Below are 12554 nucleotides of genomic sequence, written 5' to 3' on the forward strand. Positions count from 1 at the left end.
TGGACTCCTGCCGCGACGTGATTGAAATGAGAGAGTACCTCTCTATAATAAAACACAAAGGGTAGCGGGATTTGGTTTTATCAATACAACCTTCACACAAAATTGCAAACTGCAGAAATGTACATGATACGAAAACGATCTGACGACGTTGTCGACATTCAAGCCAATGTGACTTCCGAAAGGAGGATTATCCAGGCAGTTCCATGTGCTTCTATGAAGGTCCTCTGCGTTGTACACAGGTGGAGGGAGACTACACAGAACAACTGATACACTAAAACGAAGATCTTAACTTTAATCAATTTTTTATTAATTCATTCTCGAAACTTTTTGGAATGATCTAATTTTACTGTCATAGATGCACAGTAAGAAGTACAAGAGAATATGTGTAGTGGGTAGAGCATGTGAGGATGATCGTCATACATTTGTTTCACAATCTGTATTATCCAACACATTTTGTCGCTTGCTAATGCCAATATTTAAAAATGTGACTATTGTTAACTAATTTAATCAGTATTACAGCTTTAGAAAATTTTTGATGATAATAAGAATTATTTTATAAAATAACATAGTTTCGTGACCGAAACGTAGCTGAATCCTCTCAAATCCTCATCAAAACATTTCGCCTTCCGCTACAGAGGGCAATTAGCTCCGGATTAATAACCACAGGGTTAATCAGACCGGATGCCAACGACGTCTACGTCGTCAGACTGAAAAAGGGTACAACCCTCATTTAATGGCCTGACACAGTCACTATTTGTCAACGAAGCTCATAAGAATCACTCTTATAAGAGACTACTACTCGTTTTATTATTATTTCTGTCAATATACCTGCAATGTTACTAGTAATTATTTGTTTCAAAAATCTGTTTCCGAATCTGAGCAATAGGACTGGACCAGACTACAGTAACCAAAGAAATGGTTCATTCAGTGGCAAAAGTCTCATTACTCGGATAAAGACAAACTTTAGTGGCTAAATAACTAAGTTTTATGACAAGTTTCACTGATTCTTTTCTCGTCTTACACACGATACGAGCTCGTTGTTTCTGAGTCACTATATGCGTGTACTATGGTGAACTAGAACAATGAAAAACGATATGGAATCATAAATAAGGTATTTGGTTACAAAAATATTTCTTTTTCTTAATATGCGTATTCGGTGAAAGTGAAGGAATATCTCGAAGTTACAACTCTCACACATTTTTAACATGTACTATTAGAAGACACTATTAAGTTATATCCATGGTGAAGTGAAAGTAACAGTTCATTAAAATATCAACCTGACTTTAATTGCTAAGAGTATTTGCAGCTAGATATTGCAAAATTCATTAGCTCGCTTTTCTTTATGTGGACGAGAACCTGTAATCCAATATTCTCTATCACCTTACTTCGGAGAACCAAGCCATCCTACTACCGTATACAATTTGAGTATTTCGTGTTGTTCATAAAAAAACTTTAGACTAGTGCTAGGCTTTAACAGCGCCATGATTGATACTTTAACCCAATTACTTTACCATTGCTCTTATACGTACGTCTACAGCCAACGTGAAGGAGAACGGTGACATTCCATCCTTCCTTTTCCGTGCTTTGCTGCGTGTTGGCAATCTGCTATTCAGATGCACAAGCATCAGAACGAGAAGCAGTAGAATAGTTTCCCAGATTACTTCAGACTATTATCGCCATACTGCTTCGAGCGAGGACAGCGTATCCTCATTGTGTACGAGATCGTGATATCTCCTTTCTTCACTAATATTTATCGATGTCGGTCAGTAAATAAACTGGAGTACAGGCAAGGTTAAAATTACCCAAACATGTTTCGGCACCTCTGTGCCATCATCAGTTGGTATTGTTTATTGAACACCTTAATTTCACATTATGTGGTTTTGCAGGACCTTTTGAAGTGTACACCTCTTTCTGTGAAGTGGAAAGGCGTTCATAAAACCGAAATTACGCAAAGTAGATTTAATATGTGTGTGCAGTGCCCTCAGAAAACGAAACTATAAGTGCAGGACACCATACAAAAGGCCCTGCAAAACCACGTAATGTAAAATCAAGTTGTTTGATAAACACAACTCACTGATCATGGCACAGAGATTCCGAAACATGTTTGGGTAACAAGAATAAACAGTGTTTTGAATAAAAGGCGAAACGTGTGTCCAATAGTTTTAACGGCATACGCGGAAAAAATACAAGAGCTGCAAATCCAAAACACGAATATTCATAGCATTTCGCTGCCACGTCTCTTCCAAGAACATATTTCGACTTAAGAATGACTACTATCAACGTAATGAATGTCACCCACTATACTGTGAAAATATCACAATGTATTTTCAGCAACGAGTAAAAGAGTCGAAAGTTATTGTAATTCCTTGTGATGTATAATGTTCATTATTTGTCACACTAGCAGTGAATAATTAAATACGGGTTGGTGGCGGAGTTGCAGGTGGCAGTGTGGATCTGATTTCTGTTCAAGATGACCAGCATAGTACTGATGTTGACGCTGATGATGATCAAGTTATTACGTCCCGCCATGCCGTAATTAGTGCCCACTATCGGATTCCGTGTTACGTCATAGCTCTACTCGCTACCCTACTTTTCCATTCACGTACATATCCATATCTCTTCATCTGATTCGTACACTGGTTTAACCGTAAAGAGAACTATTAGTCCACTGAAAAAGGGAAAGCTCAGATTACTTTCCAATAAGTGACTTTGATGTGCTTGTTTTCAAGTTCTCTTAAATAATCTGGTGTCTGTGGAGTTTCTCATGACGCAGGGAATGCCGCTGTTTTTCATATTTATGTGAAGAAGGAATATTAATCATTGTCCTCACTTACGTTCACCGATGGGTTTTAAATGAAAATAAGCTAATCGTCTGGGATGGGCTAAAGTGCCTTTGGGAATGTACGAATTGCCTAGAGAATGTAACAGTATCAAGACTGTGGGATACAGTAGCAAACAAAATTTAGATTACACTAAATGACAGTAAATGAGGATGCAACTTCTTCAGGACCCGTATTACGTAATGTCGGCTATTAAATGTATGTATTGTCTCTAATTTTACAAGCTATTGGTGAAAATAAAGTAATAGATAAGTGTTATATGGGACTGAAACAATGCCTTAGTCATCTTCTGTCTCTAATACACAAACCATATCGACTCGTGAAAGCATCATGAATCTTACGTTATAGTGTTCATAGAAGCAAAGAAATGAAGAGGAGAGAAAGGGTATAAGTGATATGCACAAATTGTGGCAACAGTAAAATGCTAGCGTCGGCACAGAGCAGAGATCACCGGGAGCAAAAGAGTAGAGTGTTAAGGTAAAGAAATTTTTCTGAAACTCCAAAATAGTTATATCTCTAACAGGTGTCAAAAGGCCACCGGCGCCAGAATCTTAGAATTTTAGTGGTCCTAAAATACCGGGGTCACGAGAGAGGGTGCGAATGCGGTGCAGTCTGTTCGTGAGTACCCGGCTCGTTGGTAAATTGATGCCCACCGAGGATCGACGACACGCTTGGGGGAGGGAGCGGCCTCTGTTTTCCTGCTTTTAGTAGTAGAAAACAGACGCCACTTCTGTATGCGGTTTTTTTGTTTAGCCGATTTCAGTAGTATCCTATATAGTGGGATCTCACTTGGCCCGTCACCTGACATTGCTGTCAGACAGTGATATTTTAAAGTCAATAAAATTGTAATAAATTTGCCGTTGGTGATTCAATGACACAGCTACAGAGACAATGTATTCAAGAGACAATGCCCGACCTAAGTTTGTCAATGTGAATTGCAGGGTATTGTAGCGTAGTAAATATTTTCTAAGATGACATAGAATAAAGATGTTAAAAAGACCAGTACGTGTTGGCCAGCAGTTTTCCACCTTTTTAGCCTTAAGATCTGTCCAAGTGTACAATATCAAGAGCCTTATTTTAGCTTTATACAATTCTGATTGTTCAGTTGCGCAAAATAAACATCTATCTCAGCATAACTGTTATCAAATGTTTAGAAACTTTAACTGTCAGACGAAGAAAGATGCTGTAAACTAGAAACCTGCTTATAAAAATTCAAGAATCATCTATGAGAAAGAAAACTGGAATTTTTTGTGGCGCCTACGTATAGCCAGCTATTTTTGTATTTTACCACTACATGTCCGATTTTCTACTAATCGATATCCCATGTATAAAACAGCTTCCGTCACCTGATTACCTTAAAAACGAGTTAATATGTTAACGATCTGACGTTAGGTGTGTAAACGGGGAACCACAAAAAGTGTAGAAAGGTTTGAAACTATACTTAAAGGTCATTGAAAACCGCTTGGTGCTTTTTACCAAACACTGGATGAGTAATTTTAACTCCGTTTCAAGAAAAATCCCTTATTTTTCACAACTTCCAATGCTTATGACGTCATATCTCCTGAACTATCTGTCATATAACTATAAAACTTAGCAGGTACTTCCAATGGTACATGTAGACACTACAAGAAAATATGCTGCGAACAAAATCGGTAGTAAAGGAATAGTAAGTTAAAAAGTCACATCGGATACTGAAGTTTTACTCTCTGAAAAACGAAATTACACTCCTGGAAATTGAAATAAGATCACCGTGAATTCATTGTCCCAGGAAGGGGAAACTTTATTGACACATTCCTGGGGTCAGATACATCACATGATCACACTGACAGAACCACAGGCACATAGACACAGGCAACAGAGCATGCACAATGTCGGCACTAGTACAGTGTATATCCACCTTTTCGCAGCAATGCAGGCTGATATTCTCCCATGGAGACGATCGTAGAGATGCTGGATGTAGTCCTGTGGAACGGCTTGCCATGCCATTTCCACCTGGCGCCTCAGTTGGACCAGCGTTCGTGCTGGATGCGCAGACAGCGTGAGACGACGCTTCATCCAGTCCCAAACATGCTCAATTGGGGACAGATCCGGAGTACTTGCTGGCCAGGGTAGTTGACTTACACCATCTAGAGCACGTTGGATGGCACGGGATACATGCGGAAGTGCATTGTCCTGTTGGAACAGCAAGTTCCCTTGCCGGTCTAGGAATGGTAGAACGATGGGTTCGATGACGGTTTGGATATACCGTGCACTATTCAGTGTCCCCTCGACGATCACCAGAGGTGTACGGCCAGTGTAGGAGATCGCTCCCCACACCATGATGCCGGGTGTTGGCCCTTTGTGCGTCGGTCGTATGCAGTCCTGATTGTGGCGCTCACCTGCACGGCGCCAAACACGCATACGACCATCATTGGCACCAAGGCAGAGGCGACTCTCATCGCTGAAGACGACACGTCTCCATTCGTCCCTCCATTCACGCCTGTCGCGACACCACTGGAGGCGGGCTGCACGATGTTGGGGCGTGAGCGGAAGACGGCCTAACGGTGTGCGGGACCGTAGCCCAGCTTCATGTAGACGGTTGCGAATGGTCCTCGCCGATACCCCAGGAGCAACAGTGTCCCTAATTTGCTGCGAAGTAGCGGTGCGGTCCCCTACGGCACTGCGCAGGATCCTACGGTCTTGGCATGCATCCGTGCGTCGCTGCGGTCCGGTCCCAGGTCGACGGGCACGTGCACCTTCCGCCGATCACTGGCGACAACATCGATGTACTGTGGAGACCTCACGCCCCAAGTGTTGAGCAATTCGGCGGTACGTCCACCCGGCCTCCCGCATGCCCACTATACGCCCTCGCTCAAAGTCCGTCAACTGCACATACGGTTCACGTCCACGCTGTCGCGGCATGCTACCAGTGTTAAAGACTGCGATGGAGCTCCGTATGCCACGGCAAACTGGCTGACACTGACGGCGGCGGTGCACAAATGCTGCGCAGCTAGCGCCATTCGACGGCCAACACCGCGGTTCCTGGTGTGTCCGCTGTGCCGTGCGTGTGATCATTGCTTGTACAGCCCTCTCGCAGTGTCCGGAGCAAGTATGGTGGGTCTGACACACCGGTGTCAATGTGTTCTTTTTTCCATTTCCAGGAGTGTATAATAAGTGATAAACGTTTTTTCCTTTCATCATTTTGTAAGGTGTAACAGCGAGAAACAGTTTCGGAAAAATCTAATATGAGGATCACGAAGCAGATGAAGCTAAGTAATTCTGCTACCTATGGAGAAAAGTAAACTATGACGGAAGGAGCAAGGACATAAAAAGCAGATTACCACTGTCAAAAAGAACATTCCTCGCCAAAAGAAATCTTCCAGTATCAAAAATAGGCCTTAATTTTGGGAAGAAATTCCTAAGAATGTACGTTTGGGGCGCAGCATTCTATGCTAGTGAGACAAGGACTGCGGGACAACCAGAACAAAAGAAAATAGTAGCATTTGAGATGTGGTGCTACAGAAGAATGTTGAAAATTTGGTGGACTTACAACTAAGAAATGAGGAGGTTCTCCAGAGAACCAGCAATGAAACGAATATGTCTAAAACACTGACAAGAATAAGGGATGGGATTGTAGGAAATCGGCTAAGAGATCATGGAATAACTTCCATGGTACTAGAGGGAGCTGTAGAGGGTAACAACTGTACAGGAAAATAGGGACTGGAATACAACCAACAAATAATTGACGTCGTAGGTTGCAAGAGATACTCTGAAATAAAACTTTGGCACAGAAGAGGAATTCGTGGTTGGCTACGTCTAACCAGTGAGACGACTGGTGACCCAGAAGAGAGAGGCTCGAAGTTATGTGTAAAATTTGTTGGCGGTTGCTATGTTCTCTCATTCTTAAATGCAGGATGAATGTGTTTTGCATAATGTGCGCACCGTTATATACTCCGCCTGAAGACACACCACTAGATTCGAAATGTACTGTGATACATGTCTTACTGTGTTAAGATAAAATTATACCTCTTAATGAGTAGGCTATGACAGCATTTTAAATCTTTATGTTGGATTAATTATAATATGAGATACTGGAAATCCTGTTTTTGTTTCTGCTGGTAGCCGTTAGTCAAGCAACCAGAACCTTCACCGTTCACATGATTAGTCGCTTAGTAATATGCTGTAGATTATAAGGCAGTGTAGCCAGAATGAGTCACCAGCCGTGGCAGCGCATATTCATACATACAATAAATATGTTTTTCTTGTTGGTTAATTTGTGGGAAGGAACCAAACAATGAGATCATCGGTCCAAAATGTGTGTGTGTGTGTTTGTGTGTGTGTGTGTGTGTGTGTTCCACATCCCCTCCTAAACCACTGGACCAATTTCAATCAAGCTTGTTACACATATCCGTTGGTGTAAGAATCCCTTACCTGTTAGAGCTCAGGAGATATAACGTCACAATCAATTAGATGTGTGATAAACTGTCAGAAGAAGCATAACGTTTAAATTTATTACTTCAGTGCTACTAACTCTATTCGCAACATTTTTTTGCAGACAATATACTTATGTGCTTCAAAATGCGCCTGCAAAAATATCATTCCACGACAGATGGTACAAGAGATATGACGAAATAAAATGAGATGTGTGAAAAAAAGCACCATGCACAAGTTTTTATACATTTATTGTTTACTACTGAGACACTCGTACAGTCGAGTCAACTTACAGGAAATACTTGACATCTGGCAGTACTTTTGGCAGCTTTCAACTGTGAAGGACAAGCGGCTATATCCGAAGACGATAACCGCCTGTAGATCGACGAAGACGTTCACAAATCAAGGCGTTTACAAAACCGCGCTCTAGACACCAGAGGTAGCTCCGCCCAACGTACGAAAACTGTCCGGGTTGTTACACAACAAACACAGTTCACATTTTTATTTATGTTCCTAAAAGAAAATTTTCTAAATTGATATACCGAGTGTGGTGTCACCGCCAGACACCACACTTGCTAGGTGGTAGCCTTTAAATCGACCGCGGTCCGGTAGTATACGTCGGACCCGCGTGTCGCCAGTACCAGTGATTGCAGACCGAGCGCCGCCACACGGCAGGTCTAGAGAGACTTCCTAGCAGTCAGCCCAGTTGTACAGCCGACTTTACTAGCGATGGTTCACTGACTTCTACGCTCTCATTTGTCGAGACGATAGTTAGCATAGCCTTCAGCTACGTTATTTGCTACGACCTAGCAATGCGCCAGTATTCGTACTATTGATATTGTGAATCATGTACCATAAAGAGCGACGTTCTCCATTAACAGATTAATGTTAAGTGTTCCACCAGCTACGTCCGTTTTTCTCAATTCTAATTCCCTTGTCATGTTCCAGACCTCACGCCAGCCTGCGTGAGCTAAAACGCGTGCATTTTGGCCTCCTTTAGTTACCCCGTGTTGGCTCTCCTGCCAACTACAACACCGAGAGAAAGGGGCGCAGTGGTTAGCACACTGGACTCGCATTCGGGAGGACGACGGTTCAATCCCGTCTCCGGCCATCCTGATTTAGGTTTTCTGTGATTTCCCTAAATCGCTTCAGGTAAATGCCGGGATGGTTCCTTAGAAAGGGCACGGCCGATTTCCTTCCCCATCCTTCCCTCTCCCGAGCTTGTGCTCCGTCTCTAATGACCTCGTTGTCGACGGGACGTTAAACACTAATCTCCTCCTCCTCCTCTAAATTAATACTTGGACAGTGCCAGGTATGTCAACTGTCGTTGACGGGGACTGTACCAAATGTGAATGTAAATTTAGCTTGTGGTACAGAATAAAGTGCATCGACGGAGGAACTGGATATGAATTATTTATTATTTATTTGTTTACTTACTTATCAACGTTACTGAGAAACACACAGCGTTGATAATTATAGTGGATCGTTTGATACTATAAACTAGACACTTTTCAGAATTTTAGTACTTTTTCTGTTTTATACATCGCCGTAAGTAGGAGAGGAGCCTCGGGAGGTGACCTTGAGCCTCGTCTCCCCCAAAAACGCTTCTCATCTGTGTTGTGTCATATTGCATATGTGCGCTTATGCACAATTTTATAAAGTTCATAGGTTTTGGCCGGACGGTGTGGCCGAGTAGTTCTAGGTGCTTCAGCCTACGGTCCCAAGTTCGAATCCTGCTTCGAGCATGGATGTGTGTGATGTCCTTAGGTTAGTTAGGTTTAAGTAGTTCTAAGTTCTATGGGACTGATGACCTCAGATGTTAAGTCGCATAGTGCTCAGAGCCATTTGAACCATTCCGCATGTTTCACAGCTTGCATCTTATACAATTCACAAATTACACATTTATATGGTTGAAAATAGTGATCCAAAGAACTAAATAAAAACTTGTTTTAGTTGTACAGAGAGGAAAATTCGTTGTTTAATGTGGATATGAATTCTCCTCAAGTCCTTTTATGACTTACGCAGTCGTGAACGTGATTAACAAGGGAACAAGCCGATGAAACAAATTGATGCACATGCGGCCGCTGCGGCTTATCTCGCAGACGTTGGCAGCCCTTCTCGGTCTTCCGGACCGCAGCGCAAGTACGCTGGCGCTGGTGCGACGCTAGCTGGCGACCGGCGGCAGCCTGTTGGCTCAACTCGGAACGTTCCGGCCAACTTGGTGATCCTCAGATTTGGGCTCTGCTCGTTAGCGCCCGCCGGCCCGGGCTCCAACGGATCAGACGGAAGCCATTAACCGTTAACGCCACTTAGCCACAAGTTTTCCTCGTTGCCAATTTAGCGATTGGCGCTGCAGCGACGTAGCCGTACTGCTTAAATGCGCGGCATTTCCCTGTTCTTGCATCATCAACTCTTCTAGGTAATACGGCTCCGTGCGTACTGGAAACAGATCTCGGTAACAAGGTAAAATAAACTTTGATTCCTGGTCGCTATGAAATTATGCGTACGAATGTGGTTGCCGTACTTTTCGAGCCCGTATACAAAGACAAGGAAAATTATTTCCAGCGTTTCAGTGACATATTGTGGTACTCTATATTTAAAAAAAAAGAAATGATCTTGTGGCACTCTTGGCCGGCATGTCCCGTCTAGAATAAAAATCTTTGTATATAAGAGGCAATTCCCGAACGACTGACTCATTGTCTCATCACCGCCCAGCACAGACCACCAACGATAGGAACTTGAAATTTGTGGATGGTGTTGATCTTACACTGAAGACGTCGTTTAAGAAGGGATATTTCGATATTCCATCCCTAAGGTGCGGAAACAGTGAATGAAAGGCTTTATGAAAATATGTCGATATAAAGGGAATTTTGAAGCTAGAACTACGAAAATTGGTATTTGGTTTGTCGGTCAGAAATAAGGAAAATGCTTTTCGGCGTATTTGGAAAGAGAACCCCTAACAGGATGAAATAGTGGGTGAAAACGTTTTTGAAAATAATTAATGAAAGTACTAATAAAACATTTTAAAGCTATATCTATGAAAATTAATATCTGACCTCTCGGTTAGATCGGTATTACACTATCACATTTCTGTGTCAAAGTTGATAAGTCAAATATTTATGTCAAAGAAATGTGTTGGTGTAGTAGGGAACTTCGTCAAATCCCGCCTGTTATCAAATAAATAAAATCAGATCCAGGGCCTCTCCGTACATTTGATCATAAAAGGTCGTTCGTCTTCTGTTTACTGCAACGTAAAATGTAACCGCTGGGAGCGCTGACAGCTCTACATCTATTTGACGTTTCTGTAATGTGTGTCTAACCATGGCTTCAACGAAGTTGTGTTCATTCAACTTTTTTTTAATAAATTTACTTGGACTAGAGTGTGGGTTGAGCAAGGAGCACAGTGCAAGCTATTAATTGTATGTTGGTGGGCAGATGCAGTATGCTGCCGGCGACTTCATGTCCACAATCACGGCTATAGCCATCCACCTCTACACCTGGAAACATCCAGGCAGCTCTGCATCAAGCCGGAATAGAGGATGTCGTCACACTCTAAAATAAAAAATTCTTTCTGGTCTTTCCATTCTACTTTGCCTATTTTTGAACTCTGGATGCCACAAGTTAAAAAGCGCTTCATCCGTTTCGCACTTTTTTATTAGTTTTGCTGTTGTCGGAATACTAATTCCATTAATTAAATTATTCATCTACATCTACATGGCTACTCTCCAAATCACATTTAAGTGCCTGGCAGACTGTTCATCGAACCACCTTCGCAATTCTCTATTATCCCAAACTTGTATATCGCGCGGGAACAACAAACACCTATATCTTTCCGTACGAGCTCTGATTTCCTTTATTTTATCATGGTGATCGTAGGTCGGTGTTAACAAAATACTTTAGCACTCGGAGGAGAAAGTCGCTGATTGAAATTTCGTGAGGGGATTCCGTCGCAGCGAAAAACGCCTTCCTTTTCATGATGTCCAGCCCAAATCCTGTATCATTTCTGTGACACTCTATCCAATATTTCGCGATAATACAAAACGTGCTGCACTTCTTTGAACATTTTCCATGTACTCCGTTAGTCCTGCCTGGTAAGTATTCCGCACCGCTCAGCAGTATTTTTTAGAGGACGTACAAACGTAATGTCAGCAATCTCCTTAGAGGATCTATTACTTTTTGTATGTGTCCTGCCAATAAAACGCAGTCTTTGGTAGGCCTTCCCAACAACATTTTCTATGTTTTCCTTCCAATTTAAAATGTTCTTCATTGTAATACATAAGTATATAGTTGAATATACGGCTTTTAGATTAGACTGATTTATCGTGTAACCAAAGTTAAACGGATTCATTTTGGCACTCATGTGGGTGACCACACACTTTTCGTTATTTAGGGTCAACTGCCAATTTTCGCACCATTCAGATATCTTTTCTGAATCGATCTGCAATTTGTTCTGATCTTCTGAAGACTTTATTAGTCGATAAACGACAGCATCATCTGCAAACAACCGAAGACGGCTGCTCAGATTGTCTCCCAAATTGTTTGTATAGATGAGGAACAGCAAAGGGCCTATAACACTACCTTGGGGAACGCCAGAAATGACTTCTGTTTTACTCGATGACTTTCCGCCAGTTACTACAAACTGTGACCTCTCTGACAGGAAATCACAAATCTAGTCACATAACTCAGACGATATTACATAAGCACGCAATTTCGCTACAAGCCGCTTTTGTGGTACAGTGTCAAAAGCCTTCCGGAAATTCAGAAATACGGAATCAATCTGAAATCCCTTATCAATAGCACTCAAAACTTCATGTGAGTAAAGAGCTAGTTGTGTTTCACACGAACGATGTTTTCCAAAACCATGTTGAATGTGTATCAATAGACAGTTTTCTCTGAGGTAATTCATAATGTTCGAACGCAATGTATGTTCCAAAATCCTGCTGCATATCGACGTTAATGTTGTGGGCCTGTATTTAAGTGGATTACTCCTACTTTCTTGAATATTGGTGTGACCCATGCCACTTTCCAGTCTTTGGTTACGGATCTTCCGTCGAGCGAACGGTTGTATATGATTGTTAAACAAGGAGCTAATGCATCAGCATACTCCGAAACTAACCTAACTGGTATACAGTCTGGACTAGAAGACTTTCTTTTATTAAGTGATTTAAGTTGCTTCACTACTCCGAGGATATTTATTTCTACATTACTCACGTTGGCAGCTGTTCTCAATTCGAATTCCAGAATATTTACTTCGTCTTCTTTTGTGAAGGCATTTCGAAAGGCTGCTTTAGTAGCACTGTCTTC

The 12554-nt window shown here is 42.0% G+C and overlaps 1 protein-coding gene across 3 annotated transcripts in view; it reads left to right on the forward strand.

Annotated features, from left to right (window-relative positions):
- The window catches only part of LOC126272257 (hemicentin-2-like), a 1823560-nt gene that overhangs the window by 1504368 nt on the left and 306638 nt on the right, over nucleotides 1-12554 (forward strand). The window lies entirely within an intron of this gene.

This window comes from Schistocerca gregaria, chromosome 5 (assembly GCF_023897955.1).
Source record: "Schistocerca gregaria isolate iqSchGreg1 chromosome 5, iqSchGreg1.2, whole genome shotgun sequence".
NCBI classification, from domain to species: Eukaryota; Metazoa; Arthropoda; class Insecta; order Orthoptera; family Acrididae; genus Schistocerca; species Schistocerca gregaria.